An 18699-nucleotide genomic window follows, 5' to 3' on the forward strand; every position below is an offset into this window, starting at 1 on the left:
GGGTAGGGTGGGGGTTTCGGGCAGGATGTGAGGGGTATTTGGGGGGAGTTCGGGAGGGATGTGAGGGGTATTTGGGGAGGGTTTCAGGCAGGATGTGAGGGGTATTTGGGGGAGGGTTTCAGGCAGGATGTGAGGGGTATTTGGGGGGAGTTTCGGGCAGGATGTGTGGGGTATTTTGGGGGGAGTTTCGGAGGGATGTGAGGGGTATTTGGGGGAGTTTCGGGGCGGGATGTGAGGGGTTTTGGGGAGGGGTAGGTTGGGGGTTTTCAGGCAGGATGTGGGGGGTATTTGGGGGGAGTTTCGGGAGGGATGTGAGGGGTATTTGGGGGGAGTTTCGGGTAGGATGTGAGGGGGTTTTGGGAAGGGTTTCGGGAGGGATGTGAGGGGTATTTGGGGAGGGGGTGGGGTGGGGGTTTCAGGCAGGAAGCGGGGTATTTTGGGGGGCTGGGGGTTGTCTGACTGACATACAAACCTCATTTCCTGATGTCCCTTTAGGTTGATAACTCCTCTCTCACTGGGGAATCTGAGCCACAATCTAAAGGACCTGAATGTACCCACAGCAACCCCCTGGAGACTAAAAACATTGCATTCTTCTCTACTACCTGCCTGGAAGGTAACTCTCCTCTCGTCCCTCACTACCCCTCTCCCTCCCTCCCTCCCTCCCTCCCTCACTCCCCCTCTCCCTCCCCCTCTCCCTCCCTCACTCACCCTCTCCCTCCCCCTCTCCCTCCCTCACTCACCCTCTCCCTCCGTCACTCACCCTCTCCCTCCCTCACTCACCCTCTCCCTCCCTCCCTCCCTCCCTCACTCCCCCTCTCCCTCCCCCTCTCCCTCCCTCACTCACCCTCTCCCTCCCCCTCTCCCTCCCTCACTCACCCTCTCCCTCCGTCACTCCCCCTCTCCCTCCCTCATTCACCCTCTCCCTCCGTCACTCCCCCTCTCCCTCCCTCACTTACCCTCTCCCTCCCTCCCTCCCTCACTCCCCCTCTCCCTCCCCCTCTCCCTCCCTCACTCACCCTCTCCCTCCGTCACTCCCCCTCTCCCTCCCTCACTCACCCTCTCCCTCCTCCCCTCCCTCACTCCCCCTCTCCCTCCCCCTCTCCCTCCCTCACTCACCCTCTCCCTCCCCCTCTCCCTCCCTCACTCCCCCCTCTCCTCCTCACTCACCCTCCCTCCCCTCCTCACTCACCCTCGTCCCTCCCCTCCTCACTCACCCTCTCCCTCCCCCTCTCCCTCCCCCCTCTCCCTCCCTCACTCCCCCTCTCCCTCCCTCACTCCCCCCTCCCTCCCTCACTCATCCTCTCCCTCCCCCTCTCCCTCCCTCACTCACCCTCTCCCTCCCTCACTCACCCTCTCCCTCCCTCACTCACCCTCTCCCTCCCCCTCTCCCTTCCTCACTCACCCTCTCCCTCCCTCACTGCCCCTCTCCCTCCCTCACTCCCCCTCTCCCTCCCCTCTGCCTCCCTCACTCCCCCCTCCCTCCCCCTCCCTCCTCCTCTCCCTCCCCCTCTCCCTCCCTCACTCACCCTCTCCCTCCCTCACTCCCCCTCTCCCTCCCTCACTCCCCCTTGGCCTCTCCCTCCCTCACTCCCCCTCTCCCTCCCTCTCCCTCCCTCCCGCCCCTCTCCTCCCTCACTCCCCCTCTCCCTCCCTCTCCCTCCCTCATGCCCCCTCTCCTCCCTCACTCCCCCTCTCCCTCCCTCACACCCCCTCTCCTCCCTCACTCCCCCTCTCCCTCCTCCTCTCCCTCCCTCACTCCCCCTCCCTCCCTCACTGCCCCTCTCCCTCCCTCACTACTGTCTCCCTCCCTCACTACTTCTCTCCCTTCCTCCCTCACTCCTCCTCTCCCTCCCTCACCACCCCCTCCCACCCTCACTCCCACCACACTCCCTCATCATTCCCTCCGCAGTCCTCCTCCATCCCTCTCTTCCTCAGCACTAGCTCTGGCTCTCACTCCCTGCACACTCCCTCTCTCTCTCTCTCTCTCACTCCCTGCACACTCCCTCTCTCTCTCTCTCTCTCACTCCCTGCACACTCCCTCTCCCTCTCTCTCTCTCACTCCCTGCACACTCCCTCTCTCTCTCTCTCTCTCACTCCCTGCACACTCCCTCTCCCTCTCTCTCTCTCACTCCCTGCACACTCCCTCTCTCTCTCTCACTCCCTGCACACTCCCTCTCTCCCTCTCTCTCTCTCACTCCCTGCACACTCCCTCTCTCTCTCTCTCTCTCTCACTCCCTGCACACTCCCTCTCTCTCTCTCACTCCCTGCACACTCCCTCTCCTCTCTCTCACTCTCTCCTGCACACTCCCTCTCTCTCTCTCTCTCTTCTGACAATCTGCACGACCTCCTCTCTCTCTCTCACTCCCTGCACTCTCCCTCTCTCTCTCTCTCTCTCACATCCCTGCACACTCCCCTCTCTCTCTCTCTCTCTCTCACTCCCTGCACACTCCCTCTCTCTCTCACTCCCTGCACACTCCCTCTCTCTCTCTCACTCCCTGCACACTCCCTCTCTCACTCCCTGCACACTCCCTCTCCCTCCCTCACTCCTTGCACACTCCCTCTCTCTCTCTCTCTCACTCCCTGCACACTCCCTCTCTCTCTCTCTCACTCCCTGCACACTCCCTCTCTCTCTCTCACTCCCTGCACACTCCCTCTCTCTCTCTCTCTCACTCCCTGCACACTCCCTCTCACTCTCTCTCTCACTCCCTCACACTCCTCTCTCTCTCTCTCACTCCCTGCACACTCCCTCTCTCTCTCACTCCCTGCACACTCCCTGTCTCTCTCTCACACTCCCTGCACACTCCCCTCTCTCTCTCTCTCTCTCACTCCCTGCACACTCCCTCTCTCTCTTCTCACTCCTGCACACTCCCTCTCTCTCTCTCTCTCTCTCACTCCCTGCACACTCCCTCTCTCTCTCTCTCTCACTCCCTGTCACACTCCCTCTCTCTCTCTCTCTCTCTCTCTCCCTGTCACACTCCCTCTCTCTCTCTCTCCTCACTCCCAGCACACTCCGTCTCTCTCTCACTCACCTGCACACTCCCTCTCTCACTCCCTGCACACTCCCTTTCTCTCTCACTCCCTTGCACATCTCCCTCTCCCCTCTCTCTCCTCTCTCCCTCCCTCCCTCCCTCTAATCTCTCTCCTCTCTCACTCTCCTGTTTTAGTCTTTCTCACTCTCTTTCACACCACACACTCTCTCTCTCTCCTTCCCTCCCTCTATCTCTCCCTCTCTCATTCTCTCTCTCCCTGTTTTAGTCTCTCTCTTCCCTCTCTCTCTCCCTCTCTCTCGCACTCTCTCTCCTTCCTTCCTCTATCTCTCCCTCTCTCATTTCTCTCTCTCCGTTTTAGTCTCTTTCTCTCTCTCTCTCTCACACACACACACCCCTCTCTCTCGCCTTCTCTCCCTCCCTCATTCTCTCTCTCCTGTTTAGTCTCTTTCTCTCTTCCCACACACACACACTCTCTCTCTCCTTCCCTCCCTGTATCTCTCCCTCTCTCATTCTCTCTCTCTCCCTGTTTTAGTCTCTTTCTCTCTTCCCCACACACACACTCTCTTCTCTCCTTCCCTCCCTCTATCTCTCCCTCTCTCTCTCTCCCTGTTTAGTCTCTCTCTCCCTCTCTCACACACTTTCTCTCTCTCTCCCTCCGGCAGGAACCGGGACTGGGATCATCATTAACACAGGGGACCGCACCATCATCGACGGATTGCGAGTCTGGGCGTCGGGTGTCGGAAATGAGAAGACGCCCATCGCCATTGAGATCGAGCACTTTGTCCGACATCATTGCTGGCTTGGCCATCTTCTTTGGCGCCACCTTCTTCTGCGTCGCCATGGTGATTGGCTACCAGTTCTGGAAGCTAGATCTTCTTTATGGCCATCGTGGTGGCTTATGTACCCGAGGGTCTCCTGGCAACCGTCACGGTGAGAGACATGGCGCTGTCAGCCGACTGGCACCGGGGGGGGGTGGTGGTGGTCCATGTGGGGTGGAGAGAGGAAAGGAGCGAGAGAGAGAGAGAGAGATGGGAGAGGGGGAGGAGAGAGAGGGATAGAGAGAGGAAGAGAGAAAGGCGGGGGTTGGGGGCGGGTGGTGGGTGGGCGGAGAGAGGGTGGGAGAGAGAGAGTGGAGCGTTACAGTCCCAGCTGAGGTGACCCCCCGGACAGGCCTAATCCCAGAATGGAGCCCAGCTCGATAGACCCTAACTTTTCTTGTCTGTTCAGATATGTGGAGAGCGGCGACTGAACAGAGTCACACAGGAGTCAGCTGATGAAATTTTAACAACGTAATGAAATACAGACCACAAGACCATGAGATGTAGGAGCAGAATGAGGCCATTCCAGCCCATCGAGTCTGCTCTGCCCTTCATTGAGAACCATGGCTGACCTGATGATCCTAACCCCACTTTCCTGCCTTTTCCCCCCCGCCCTAACCCTTGATTCCCTGACTGATTAAAAACCTGTCTATCTCCCACCCTGAATATACTCAGCGACCCAGCCTCTGCAGCTCTCTGCGGTAAAGAATTCCACACATTCACTACCCTCCGAGAGAGGAGATTCCTCCTCATCTCTGTCTCAAATGGGTGACCCCTTACTCTGAGATTATGCCCTCTGCTCCTAGACTCTCCCACAAGGGGAAACAACCTCTCAGCATCTACCCTGTCACGCTCCCTAAGAATCTTATATGTTTCAATAAGGTCAGCTCTCATTCTTCTAAACTCCAATGAGTACAGGCTCAACCTACTCAACCTCTCCTGATAAGAAAATCCCTCCATATCCAGGATCAACCTAGTGAACCTTCTCTGGACTGCCTCCAATGCCAATACATCTTTCCTTAGATAAAGGGTCCAAAACTGTTCACAGTATTCTAGGTGTGGTCTAACTAGCGTCTTGTATAGTTTTATGCAAGACTTCCCTATTTTATACTCCATTCCTCTTTGAAATAAAGGCCAACATTCCACTTGCCTTCCCTATTACCTGTTGAACTTGTATGTTAGCTTTTGGGGATTCATGCACAAGACTCCAAATCCCTCTGTGCTGCAGCTTTCTGCCATCTTTCTCCATTTAAATAATATTCAGCTCCTCTATTCTTTCCTGCCAAAAGTGCAGAACCTCACATTTTCCCACATTATATTCCATCTGCCAAGTTTTTGCCCACTCACCTAACCTGTCTGAATCCCTATTTAGAGGAGCTTTACTCTGTATCTAACCCCATGCTGTACCTGCCTGGGGTGTGTTGATGGGGACAGTGTAGAGGGAACTTTACTCTGTATCGAACACCCGTGCTGTATCTGTCCTGGGTGTGTTTGATGGGGACAGTGTAGAGGGAACTTTACTCTGTATTAGACCCCGTGCTGTCCACAGTTTTGCCTCTCGCTAAACGGCAAAGCGTCTGGCTCTTAAGAATTGTGTGGTGAAGAATTCTGGAGGCGGTCGAGGACACTGGGGTCAACCTCAGTCATCTGTTCTGATAAGACCGTAACTTTGACCCAGAACAGAATGACTGTCCTCCCATCTCTGGTTCGACAATCAGATCCATTCAGCAGATACCACTGAGGATCAGTCAGGTAAGGGAATTCCATCCCGAGAGCTGAGCAAACAGCTCATGAAGGGAGTGAATCAGGACGTCAACGAGATCACCCCTTAAAACAGGGAACCCGGCAGAGAGAGACTCCCTCTCCAAAAGGGTCCCTGCGGGAGCGCTGCACCTGTCAGAGGGTCATCGCTGAGGGAGTGCTGCACTGTCAGAGGGTCAGCGCTGGAGGGAGTGCTGCACTGTCGGAGGGTCAGTACTGAGGGAGTGCTGGCACTGTGGAGAGGGTCAGTACTGAGGGAGTGCTGCACTGTCAGAGGGTCAGCGCTGAGGGAGTGCTGCACTGTCAGAGGGTCAGCGCTGAGGGAGTGCTGCACTGTCAGAGGGTCAGCGCTGAGGGAGTGCTGCATCTGTCAGAGGGTTCAGTTGCTGAGGGAGTGCATGCACTGTCGTGATGGTCATTACTGAGGGAATGCTGCAGTGTCGGAGGGTGAGTACTGAGGGACTGCTGCACTATCCGAGGGGTCAGTACTGAGGGAGAGCTGCACTGTCAGAGGGTCAGTACGTGAGGGAGTGCTTCACTTGTCAGAGGGTCAGCGCTGAGGGAGGGTGCTGCTCTGTCAGAGGGTCAGTGCTGAGGGAGTGCTGCAAGCTGTCGGATGTCAGTACTGAGGGGAGTGCTGCACTGTCGGAGGGGTCAGTACTGAGGGAGTGCTGCACTGTCAGAGGGTCAGCGCTGAGGGAGGTGCTGCACTGTCAGAGGGTCAGCGCTGATGAGTGCTGCACTGTCAGAGGGGTCAGCGCTGAGGGAGTGCTGCACTGTCAGAGGGTCAGCGCTGAGGGAGTGCTGCACTGGTCAGAGGGTCAGTGCTGAGGGAGTGCTGCACTGTTGGATGGTCAGCAACTGAGGGAGGTGGCTGCACTGTCGAGGTCAGTACTGAGGGATTGCTGCACTGTCGGAGGGTCAGTACTGAGGGAGTGCTGCACTGTCAGTAGGGGTCAGTACTGAGGGGGAGTGCCGCACTGTCAGATGGTCAGTACTGAGGGAGTGCTGCACTGGTTCGGAGGATCAGTACTGTAGGGGAGTGCCGCACTGTCGGAGGGGTCATTGCTGAGGGAGTTGCTGCACTGTCGGAGGTGTCAGTACTGGAGGGAGTGCTGCACTGTCAGAGGGGTCAGTACTGAGGGGAGCGCTGCACTGTCAGAGGGTCAGTAGTGAGGGAGTGCTGCACTGGTTGGTGGAGGCAATATTTAGATCCAGTTTTAATCTTTCAGGCCACAGCTTTGACCATACGTCGGATACATGGCGCGCTGTCCTCTCGTGTTGCCACACTGTGTAATCGTGCGATGTTCAAACCCAACCAGGACGGCATCCCAATCCCGAAGGTAAGTACGTGGTATATGTCCGGGCAGGAGAGATCCAGGGTCGGGAGAGGTCCCTTCTCTGATCACACGGGGTGGGGAGAGAGTGGGGAGCGGCAGTCCTCCGGGCTGGTGTCTGGTGGAGTTTGGGTTTAGCTTTGGCTAAGGCCGTCTCTTTATTCCCGTCTCATCGGTCCTACCACCACGCCCCCACCCAATATTCCCTGAATCCTCATGATCTGCACCAGTCTGCAACTTCTGATTTCTCTCGCGCTCTCCTTTCATGGTTTGTGCCGCAGATCCTTTACCGCCACTTGACCATATTAAATGCGGTAGAAGCGAGATCTCACGGTACATTTTCTGATCCTTATTTGGCTTCGCTGCGAGACCAGATCCATTATCTCAGCAGGGGGGTCCTGTTGGGACAACTGGGGTCCATGCTTGGTTTTGTTTGAATTGACATCTTTAAGTGGTTATAAGAAGGTTATTCATCCTGCGATTTCTTTTGTCAATGTCTCAGTGTTGATCTGGACAGATTAAGAGTGGTCGGTGTGTTTGGGAACCACTGTGATTGGTACTTCAATGGTCTCTCTGTTTGACGCTGTTACAGGGTTGTCAGAACAGCATTTTTACTTCTAAGTGGATTTATGAGTGGGTGCTGCTTTTTCCTCAATCGGTGGTCCACACTTGCCATTGTTCTGACGTGGCTCTTTGGCTATGTACATAGCACATTCTGGTGAATGGCAAGGAAGGGCCTCGGGTTGGCATTGAGTTGGCATGGAGGGGTATGAGGCACCATGGGGGTGGCTGGGAGGGGTGTGAGTTGATGTTGAGTTGGGCGTGGAGGAGTCATGGGGTCAGAGCTTTTGAATTTACCTTTCTAAGGGTACCCAGTCCAGCCTGTCGTCCATGGCTCCACACACCACCACACTACACAACACCACGACACTTTTCCTGCCATCACCTCGGTTATTTCATGAGCAGGAACCCCTGTCCGATATCTCTTCAGAGGGACTCTGCCCACCCTCCCTAAGATCAGCTCACACAGCACGGCCACTATTTGGAAGAAGAGGGGAGATGGGGTGGGGTTGTGGGGGGGGCGGGGTGATGTGGGTGTGAGGCTGGTGTGGGAGGGAGTTCTCCCCGGTGCCCTGGTGTCAATATTTAACCCTTAACTAACAGCACTAAAAACAGACAATCTGGGTCACTGAGCCCCCCCATCCCCCCCCCATCCCCCCACCACACCCCCCCAACCCAGTGAGGTGGTGGGAGGCACAATATATAAAATAATCTTTGATTCGGAGACCTGATGACTGAATGTATTAGGAGCAGGAATCTCTTCTGTTCACTTGTGGATCCTAATCTCATCCCCTCGATTCCGCTCAGAGAGAGGTTATTGGAGATGCCTCTGAGACTGCTTTGCTGAAATTCACCGAGCTGACCATTGGTAATGTTTTGGATTACCGACATCGGTTCAAGAAAATCTGCGAGATTCCGTTCAACTCCACCAACAAGTTCCAGGTGAGGGGAAGTCAAGGGCTGGCATCAGTGGATGGGAGAGAACTGGGGCAAGGATCAGGAGCTGATAAGGGGGGGGGGGCGCCTGTTATCATCAGGGTCACGGTAGATCAGACTCGGGGTCAAGGAGGTTCAGACTTGGGGTCAAGGAGGTCAGACACAGGGGTCAGTGAGTCAGACTCGCGGTCAAGGAGGTCAGACTCAGGGTCGAGGAGGTCAGACTCAGGGTGGAGGAGGTCAGACTCGGGGTCGAGGAGGTCAGACTCGGGGTCGAGGAGGTCAGACTCGGGGTCGAGGAGGTCAGGCACAGGGGTCAGTGAGGTCAGACACAGGGTCCGTAAGGTCAGACATGGATCAGGGAGGCCAGACACAGGGTCAGGGGAGGTCAGACTCTGGGCAGTGAGGTCAGGACATGGATCATTGCAGTCAGATGAGGGGTCACAGTGCAGGTCAGCAGGGTCAATGCAAGTTAGACATGGAGTTCAGTGATGGTCAATGGTGGGGTCAGTGCAGGTTAGGGCAGGGGTCAATGATGTCAGATAAAAGGATCAAAAGGTCAGAAACATTAGTCAGGGAGGACAAACTCGTGGCCAGTGAGGTCAGGCAGTGGGGTCGGACATAGGGTCAGGGAGATCAGATGTGGTGCCAGTGAAGTTGGACATGGGGAAAGTGAGGTCAGACAGGGGTCAGGGAGGTCAAGCCTGGGGCAAACATGGGGGTCAGACTCAGGGTCAGTGAGGGACAGATGGGGGTCAGACATGGGATCAGACACGGTGGGGGGAACAGTGCAAGTCAGACAAAGGTCAATGAGGTCAGACGGGTCAGTGCAGGTCTGACATGGGGTCAGACATGGGTCAGTGAGGTCAGGATGACGGTCAGACACGGAACCAGTGAGGGCCAGACTAAGGTCAGTGAAGTCGGACAAGGATCAGTGAGATTAGAGTCATGGTCAGGGAGGTCAGACAGGTATCAGGGAGTTCAGAATCGGAGTCAGTGAGGTCAGATATGGGATGTGAGGGTCAGATATGGGATCAGAAATGGGGTCAGATGCCAGGTCAGTGAGTCAGATCCAGGTCAGTGAGGTCAGGCACGGGGTCAGACTTGGACCTGTGGCAGGACTGACTCCAAAATGCACCGGAGAATTCAGGAGAAACTTCTTTTACCCAGAGAGTGGGGAGAATGTGGGACGTCGCTCCCACGGGGAGCGGTCGAGGTGAATAGTGTCGATGTGTTTAAGGGTGAAGCTGGATAAACACATGAGGGAGAGAAAGGGAATAGAAGGATATGGGGTGAGATGAGGGAGGGGGGGGGAGGAGGCTGGTGTGGGCAGGGAACACCATCACGGAGCAGATTGGGCCGAATGGCCTGTTTCTGTGCTGTATGCTGGCTGTAACTGGATGTGATTCTCCGTCACTTTCCGCAGTCTGTCCGATCCACGAAATGGAGGACCCACTGGATCTGCGATATCTAATGGTATGAAGGGAGCTCCAGAAACGTATCCTCGAACGCTGTGCAAACCCATCATGATCAAGGGACAGGAGCTACCGCTGGATGAACAATGGAAGGAGGCGTTTCAGACTGCATACATGGATCTCGGAGGACTGGAGAGAGGGTGCTGGGTAAATACAACTACAACCTGCATCTATATAGCAACTTCAGCCGAGTAAGACATCCGCTGCACAGGAGGGTCAATCAGACTGATAAAATCCGACCCCGAGTCACATAAAGAAATGTAAAGGCAGGTGTCATAAGCTCAGACAAAGAGGTCTGTATTAAGAAAGTCTTAAAGAGGAGGGAGAGAGACAGAGAGAGAAAGAGAGAGAGAGAAAGAGAGAGAGAAGAAAGAGAGAGAGAGAGAGAGGAGACAGAGAGAGAGAGAGAGAGAAACGTGGAGAGTTTAGGGAGGGAATTCCAGAGCTCAGGGCCCCCCCCAGAACAGCTGAAGGCACGGCCGCCAATGGTGGAGCGATGGGAATCGGGGGATGGTCAAGAGGCCGGAATTGGAGGAGCACAGAGATCTCGTAGGGTTGTAGTGGCTGGAGGAGGTGACAGAGATAGGGAGGTTTGTAGGGGCTGGAGGAGGTTACAGAGATAGGGTGCGTTGCAGGGAGTGGAGGTGGTTACAGAGATAGGGAGGGTGTAGGGGCTGGAGCAGATTACAGAGATAGGGAGGGTTGTGGGTCTGGATGTGGTTACAGAGTTAGCGAGGGTTGTAGGGGCTGGAGGAGGTTACAGAGATAGGGAGGGTTGTAGGGGCTGGAGGGGTTAGAGATATAGGGAGAGTTGTAGGGGCTGGAGGAGGTTACAGAGATAGGGAGGGTTGTAGGGTCTGGAGGAGGTACAGAGATAGGGAGGGATGTAGGGGCTGGAGACGTTACAGAGATAGGGAGGGTTGTAGGGGCTGGAGACGTTACAGAGATAGGGAGGGTGTAGGGGTGGAGGAGGTTACAGAGATAGGGAGGTTGTAGGGGCTGGAGGGGGTTAGAGATATAGGGAGAGTTGTAGGGGCTGGAGGAGGTTACAGAGATAGGAGGGTTGTAGGGTCTGGAGGAGGTTACAGAGATAGGGAGGGTTGTAGGGCTGGAGGAGGTTACAGAGATAGGGAGGGTTGTAGGGGCTGGAGATGGTTACAGAGAGGAAGGGTTGTAGGGGCTGGAGGAGGTTACAGAGATAGGGAAGGTTGTAGGATCTGGAGGTGGTTACAGAGATAGGGAGGGTTGGAGGGGCTGGAGGTAGTTACAGAGATAGGGAGGGGTGTAGGTGTTGGAGGTGGTTACAGAGATAGTGAGGGGTGTCGGGGCTGGAGGTGGTTACAGAGGTAAGGACGGCTGTAGGGGCTGGAGGAGGTTACAGAGATAGGGAGTGTGTAGGGGCTGGAGGTGGTTACAGAGGTAGGGAGGGTTGTAGGGGCTGGAGGAGGTTACAGAGATAGGGTTGTAGGGGACAGAGGAGGTTACAGAGTTAGGAAAGATTGTAGGGGCTGGAGGGGTTGAGAGATAGGGAGAGTTGTAGGGCTGGAGGGGGTTACAGAGATAGGGAGGGTTGTAGGACTAGAGGAGGTTACAGAGATAGGGAGGGTTGTAGGGCTGGAGGAGGTTACAAAGATAGGGAGGGTTGGAGGGGATGAAGTTAGTTACAGAAATATGGAGGGTTGTAGGGCTGGAGGAAGTTACAGAAATAGGAGGGTTGAAGGGATTGGACTGGGTTACAGAGATAGGGAGGGGTGTAGGGCTGGAGAAGGTTACAGAGATAGGGAGGGTTGTAGGGGCTGGAGGGGTTACAGAGATAGGGAGGGTTATGAGGTTACAGAGATAGGGAGAATTTAGGGCTGGAGGATGTTACAGAGATAGTGAGGGTTGTAGGGGCAGGAGGAGTTTACAGAGATAGGGAGGTTGGAGAGGATGAAGTTAGTTACAGAGATAGGGAGGGTTGTAGGAAGTTACAGAAATAGGGAGGGTTGGAGGGGATGGAGTTGGTTACAGAGATAGGGAGGGGTGTAGGGCTGGAGGATGTTACAGAGATAGGGAGGGGTGTATGGGCTGGAGGAGGTTACAGAGATAGGGAGGGTTGTAGGGCTGGAGGAGGTTACAGAAATAGGGAGGGTTGGAGGGGATGGAGTTGGTTACAGAGATAGGGAGGGTTGTAGGGCTGGAGGAGGTTACAGAAATAGGGAGGGTTGGAGGGGATGGACTTGGTTACAGAGATAGGGAGTGCTTTGAAAACAAATCTGAGAATTTTAAAATCAAGGTGTTGCCAGACTAGGAGCCAATGTGGTTGAGACCAGAACTAGGAGCCATCGATATGAGATCGTCACTAATAAACCCAATGGGGGAATTCAAGAGAAACCTCTTTACCCAGGGAGTGGGGGAGTATGTGGGACTCGCTCCCACGGGGAGTGGTCGAGGTGAATAGCGTCGATGTGTTTAAGGGGGAAGCTGGATAAACACATGAGGGGGAGAGAGGAATAGAAGGATATGGGGATGGGGTGAGATGGAGGGACGGAGGAGGCTGGTGTGGGGCAGGAATCTTAATAAGGAGCTGTACTTCCACTCTAGACCTGTTGATGTTGCTCCAGGTGTCAGCCAAGCAAGGGTTGATGTAATCATCAAGTAACCAGTGACTCTCTTACCCAGGATTCTGTCACATTTACCTGAATGAGAAGGAATTTCCCCGAGGATTCTCTTTTGACACGGATGACATGAATTTTCCCACCAGTGGCCTGTGTTTCGATGGCCTCATTTCCATGATTGATCCTCCCAGAGCTACAGTACCAGACGCTGTGGTTAAATGTAGGACCGCAGGGATCAGGGTAGGTGCATGCTGAGTGATCACGGGGTCAAATCCAGGGTTTCATAGGGAATATGTGCATGGATAACAGATACCTGATACTGAGTTACAGACTGGAATCTAATCGAGGGGTTCGGGGGGGTTTATATAGAGAATAACAGATACCCGGAGTGACTTACAGACTGGAATCTAATCGAAGGTTCCGGTAGGGGTTTTTTATATAGAATAACAGATCCCCGGGAGTGTGTTACAGACTGGAATCTAATCGAGGGGTTTGTGGTTATATATAGAATAACAGATACCCGGAGTGAGTTACAGACTGGAATCTAATCGAGGTTTGTGGGTTTATATATAGAATAACAGATACCCGGGAGTGAGTTACAGACGGAATCTAATCGAGGGGTTCGGGGTGGTTTATATATAGAATAACAGATACCCGGGAGTGAGTTACAGACTAGAATCTAATCGAGCGGTTTTGGGGGTTTATATATAGAATAACAGGTATCCGGGAGCGAGTTACAGACTGGAATCTAATCGAGGGGTTCAGGGCTTTATATAGAGAATAATAGATATCTAGGAGTGAGTTACAGTCTGGAACGAGGGTACGGGGTGGTTTTTATATATAGAATAACAGTTACCCTGGAGTGAGTTACAGGCTAGAATCTAATCGAGGGGTCCAGGGGAGTGTTTGTATATAGAATAACAGTTACCCGGGAGTGAGTTACAGGCTAGAATCTAATCGAGGGGTTCTGAATCAGTGAAGTGAGAATGGTGGGAGATTTGAGGAGGGCATCTGATCTGAGGGAGGGTGGGTGATCTGAGGGAGGGCTCGATGATCTGAGGGAGGGTGGGTGATCTGAGGGAGGATGGGTGATCTGAGGGAGGTGGGTGGTCTGAGGGAGGGTGGGTGATCTGAGGGAGGGTGGGTGGTCTGAGGGAGGTGTTGATCTGAGGGAGGTTTGGTGGTCTGAGGGAGGGTTGGTGATCTGAGGGAGCGTTTGGTGGTCTGAGGGAGCGTGGGTGATCTGAGGGCGGGTGGGTGATCTGAGGGAGGGTGATCTGAAGGAGGGTTCGGTGGTCTGAGGGAGGATGGGTGATCTGAGGATGGTGTGATCTGAGGGAGGGTGGGTGATCTGAGGGAGGGTTGGTGATCTGAGGGAGTGGTGATCTGAGGGAGAGTTCTGTGGTCTGAGGAGGGTGGTGATCTGAGGGAGGGTGGGTGATCTGAGAGAGGGTGGGTGATCTGAGGGAGGGTTCGGTGATCTGAGGGAGGGTGGGTGATCTGAGGGAGGGTGGGTGATCTGATGGAGGGTTCGGTGTCTGAAGGAGGGTGGGTGATCTGAGGGTGGGTGGGTGATCTGAGGGAGGGTGGGTGATCTGAGGAGGGTGTCGGTGATCTGAGGGAGGGTTCGGTGGTCTGAGGGAGGGTGGGTGATCTGAGGGAGCGTGGGTGATCTGAGGGAGGGTGGGTGATCTGAGGAGGTGGGTGATCTGAAGGAGGGTTCGTGGTCTGAGGAGGGTGGGTGATCTGAGGGAGGGTGAGTGATCTGAGGGAGGGTTCGGTGATCTGAGGGTTTTCGGTGGTCTGAGGGAGGGTTCGGTGGTCTGAGGGAGGGTGGGTGATCTGAGGGAGGGTTCGGTGATCTGAGGGAGGGTGGGTGATCTGAGGGAGGGTTCGGTGATCTGAGGGAGGGTGGGTGATCTGAGGGAGCGTGGGCGATCTGAGGGAGGTTTTGTGATCTGAGCGGATGTTTGGAGATGATGGTAGGAGAATCCTTTGAGGAACTTTCCTCTGCAAGTGCTAACTGTGTTGATGTGTACGTAGGTGATTATGGTTACTGGTGACCACCCCATCCCTGCCAAGGCAATGCTGCCAGTGTGGGGATCATCTCCGAGGGCAGTGAGACAGTTGAGGATATTGCAGCTCGCAAGAGGATTCCTGTCGAACAGGTGGACAGGCGGTAAGCACTGAATACTGATCAATCTCAGCCAGGCCAGACCCTCCCCAATTTCAGCCAGGTTAAATCTGTCCAGAGATAAAAACAAAAAAACTGCGGATGCTGGAAATCCAAAACAAAAACAGAATTACCTGGAAAAACTCAGCAGGTCTGGCAGCTCGGCGGAGAAGAAAAGAGTTGACGTTTCGAGTCCTCATGACCCTGTCGACAGAACTAGTTCTGTCGAAGGGTCATGAGGACTCGAAACGTCAACTCTTTTCTTCTCCGCCGATGCTGCCAGACCTGCTGAGTTTTTCCAGGTAATTCTGTTTTTGTTTTAAATCTGTCCACCCTGGTTACACGGTCACACACTGGTTCCCATATGGTAATGCCATTGAACGTCAAGGGGCGATGGTTGGATTCTCTCTTGTTGGAGACGGTCATTGCCTGGCACTGTGTGGTGTGAATGTTATTTGCCACTTGTCAGCCCAAACCTGGATATTGTCCAGGTCCTTGCTGCATTTGGACATGGACTGTTTCAGTATCTGAGGAGTTGTGAATGCGCTGAACATTGTGCAATCATCAGCGACCATCCCCACTTCTGACCTTATGATGGAAGGAAGGTCATTGAGGAAGCAGCTGAAGATGGTTGGGTCGAGGACACTACCCTGAGTAACTCCTGCACTGATGTCCTGGAGCTGAGATGACTGACCCCCAACAACCACAACCATCTTCCTTTGTGCTGGTATGACTCCAACCAGCGGAGAGTTTTCCCCCTGATTCCCATTGACTCCAGTTTTGCTGGGGCTCCTTGATGCCACACTCGGTCAAATGCTGCCTTGATGTCAAGGGCTGAATGGGGCCTCCTCCTGTTCCTGTGTAACACACTCGAGGGGCTGAATGGGCTTCCTCCTGTTCCTGTGTAACAGGCTCGAGGGGCTGAATGGGCCTCCTCCTGTTCCTGTGTAACAGGCTCGAGGGGGCTGAATGGGCCTCCTCCTTTTCCTGTGTAACAAGCTCGAGGGGGCTGAATGGACCTCCTCCTGTTCCTGTGTAACAGGCTCGAGGGAGCTGAATGGGCCTCCTGCTGTTCCTGTGTAACAGGCTCGAGGGAGCTGAATGGGCCTCCCTCCTGTTCCTATCTGATGGGGTATGAGTGCAGTGTGATTTTCAATGTTCCTCAGTAACATGCCTGTGATTTGCCCCTGTAGGGATGCCAGAGCGGCTGTAGTTAATGGTGGACAGCTGAAGGATATGACCTCCGATGAGCTGGTGGATATGTTACGCTCCCACCCGAGATGGTGTTTGCCCGCACATCACCCCAACAGAAGCTGATCATTGTGGAGAGCTGTCAAAACTGGTGAGTGAGTGCGATATTCAACCTTGGGTGTGGGACATTACTACTGAGGCTAATCCTTCCAGTGTCCATGTGTACTCTGTCCACTCAGAGTGACCAGACAGTGATCATGCATGGGAACTCTGGCAAGATATCTCCCCTGTACTAACCTTCCCCCCAGTCAGAGGCACTGAGTCCAACAACAGTGTCTGTCTGTCTGTCTTTCTCTCTCTTGGATTCTCTCTCTCAGAGTCTCTCTTTCCTCTCTGGGTTTCTCACCCTGATCTCTCTATTGTTCTCTGAATCTCTCTGAGTCTCTCTCTCTCTCTCACTCCTGATTCGCACTCTCTCTCTCAGTCTCTCCCTGTGAGCCTCTCTCTCTCTGAGTCTCTCTTCTCTCGCTCTGTCTCTCTCTCTCTCCCACCCTGATCAACCCAACAAATAAAGCAGTTTCTCACTCATCACCTCCCCTCACCCTCTCTCGCTCGTTGGCTCCCAGTCAGGCAATGCCTCATTTTTAAAATGCTCCATCCTTGTTTACAAACCCCTTCAAACACCCTCCTATCCCTGTCACCTCCTCCAGCCCCTACAACCCTCTGAGTCCCCATATTCCTCCAATTCCAGCCTCTTGAGCATCCTCTGATTCCCATCATTCCACCATCGGTGGCCGAGCCTTCAGCTGCCTGGGGCCCTAAGCTCTGGATTGACCTCCCTAAACCTCTCTGCCTCGCTCCCTCCTCCTTTAAGACATTCCTTTAACTGACTGACCTCTTTGAGCTTATGGTGACCTCTCCCTAAAATCAGCTGATCGGGGTCAGATTTACGCTCCCCGCGTGTTAATCGTGCATTAAATTGTTTAATGGAATAGAGGTGGGGCAGTAACTGGGGACAGACGAAAACTGGGGTTGTGGGTTAGAGGTGCATGCTTGTATTGTGTAACCTGTAAATAAATAAGGTGGTCAAATGGGCTCCAGTTCTATCCTTCATTGACTGGCTGTTTGGGCCCAAGACTGAAGTGCTTTGGATGTTAGAGGAGCTATATAAATGCACGTTGTTGTCGGAGGTGTATTTATGAAGCCACCAAAATTGTTCCACGAGCCACGCCTGAAACTGCCGTTGGCCGGTCATTCAATCTCCCTCCTGGTTTGTACAGTGTACGTGACCATCCAGTATTGATCTTGCTTGCAGACGCAGTTTAATGCCCATTCATCGCTCCTCACTACTCCTCTCCTCTCTCCCCCCCTCTCTCTCAGGGCTCCATCGTTGCTGTAACTGGAGATGGAGTCAACGACTCACCGGCACTGAAGATAGCGGACATCGGAATTGCGATGGGGATCGCGGGATCAGACGCTGCAAGAATGCAGCAGACATGATTCTCCTGGACGATAACTTTGCCTCAATTGTAACTGAGTAGAGCAAGGTAGGAAAGGGTGACTTACCGTGTCCCCATCAAACTCTCCCAGGACAGATACAGTAACGGTTAGATACAGAGTAAAGGTCCCTCTACACTGTCCCCATCAAACACTCCCAGGACAGGTACAGCACGGGTTAGATATAGAGTAAAGCTCCCTCTACACTGTCCCCATCAAACACTACCCAGACAGGAACACATCGGGGTTAGATACAGAGCAAATCTCCCTCTACACTGTCCCCCATCAAACACTCCCAGGACAGGGTACAACATGGCCTGCAAACGTGAGGTTGGTCGCAGTTTTGAGTGGCGAGGTTCAGAGCTTAAGCTGAGAGATCAGGGGTTTCGACATCTTCAGTGCGCCGGCTTTTTAAAGTTTTGCCTTGAACTCATTTTCTTAGGGCGCCTCATTTGACAAATAACCTGAAGAAGTCGATTGCCTACACGCTGACAAAGAACATTCCGGAACTGGCCTCCTTACCTCATCTACATCACCATGAGCGTCCCACTGCGCCCCTGCAGTGCTGCATCTATTCTCTTCATCGAGCTGGCCACTGACATCGTAAGTCTCGCCCGGTCTCTGTGCCGAACGATAGTGTCCCCCTCCGTCCCCATCAAGGGCAATCCACCCTCTCGGGGAGGAGACCACTCGCCCGTCAAGCGCAATGCCTGCTGACAAGTAGCTGTCCAGACTAACCCACTTTCCAGCTCTTTGCCTGTCGCCTCTGGTTCTGCCCTTTCAAACTTTTTATTATCCTTCTCCCTCCACCACCCCATCAGGCCGTGAGTTCCGATCCTCCCCTCCCTCTCTGAGGAAGAAATTGTCCCCTCCAGAGCCGTCAGAATCTCGAGCCTCTCTCCGGGCACCCCCCACTCCCGAATCCGTGCCCCCGCCTTGACCCCTTCAGCCAAGAGCAATAGCTGCTTCCTGTCCGGCCGATCGCCACCTCTCCCGGTTTTTCCAAACTTCTCCTCTCAGCCTCCCCTCCACTCCAAAGGACCCACCCCAAGCTCTGCTCACCGCCAACGTTTCCCAGTCCCGCAACTCTCTCTTCGCCCGCCGTCTCCGGACGCCGCAACTTCCCGGCGGTACCAGTGACCGACCTGGACCAGGGAGCCCGGCGGCGCAGCGGAGTGCCACTGGACCCGTCGCCGCGGAGGCCTGGGCCTATCGATCCGGGTCCGAGGTTCGAACCCCACCCCGGGTTAAACTCAATTAATAACGTTGGAATCAAGGGCCAGTCTTGGGGATGTTGGCATGAAACTATCGATTGTTGTTAAAAACCCATCTGGCTCACTAATGCCCCTTTGGTGGGGGGTGG

General features: G+C 54.3%; 1 pseudogene; it reads left to right on the top strand.

The window, feature by feature from the left end:
* Positions 1-18597, top strand: part of LOC121274028 — a 27058-nt pseudogene extending 8461 nt beyond the window's left edge.
* The last annotated feature ends 102 nt before the right edge of the window (positions 18598-18699 follow it).

Source organism: Carcharodon carcharias, assembly GCF_017639515.1.
Source record: "Carcharodon carcharias isolate sCarCar2 chromosome 29 unlocalized genomic scaffold, sCarCar2.pri SUPER_29_unloc_2, whole genome shotgun sequence".
Taxonomy (NCBI): domain Eukaryota; kingdom Metazoa; phylum Chordata; class Chondrichthyes; order Lamniformes; family Lamnidae; genus Carcharodon; species Carcharodon carcharias.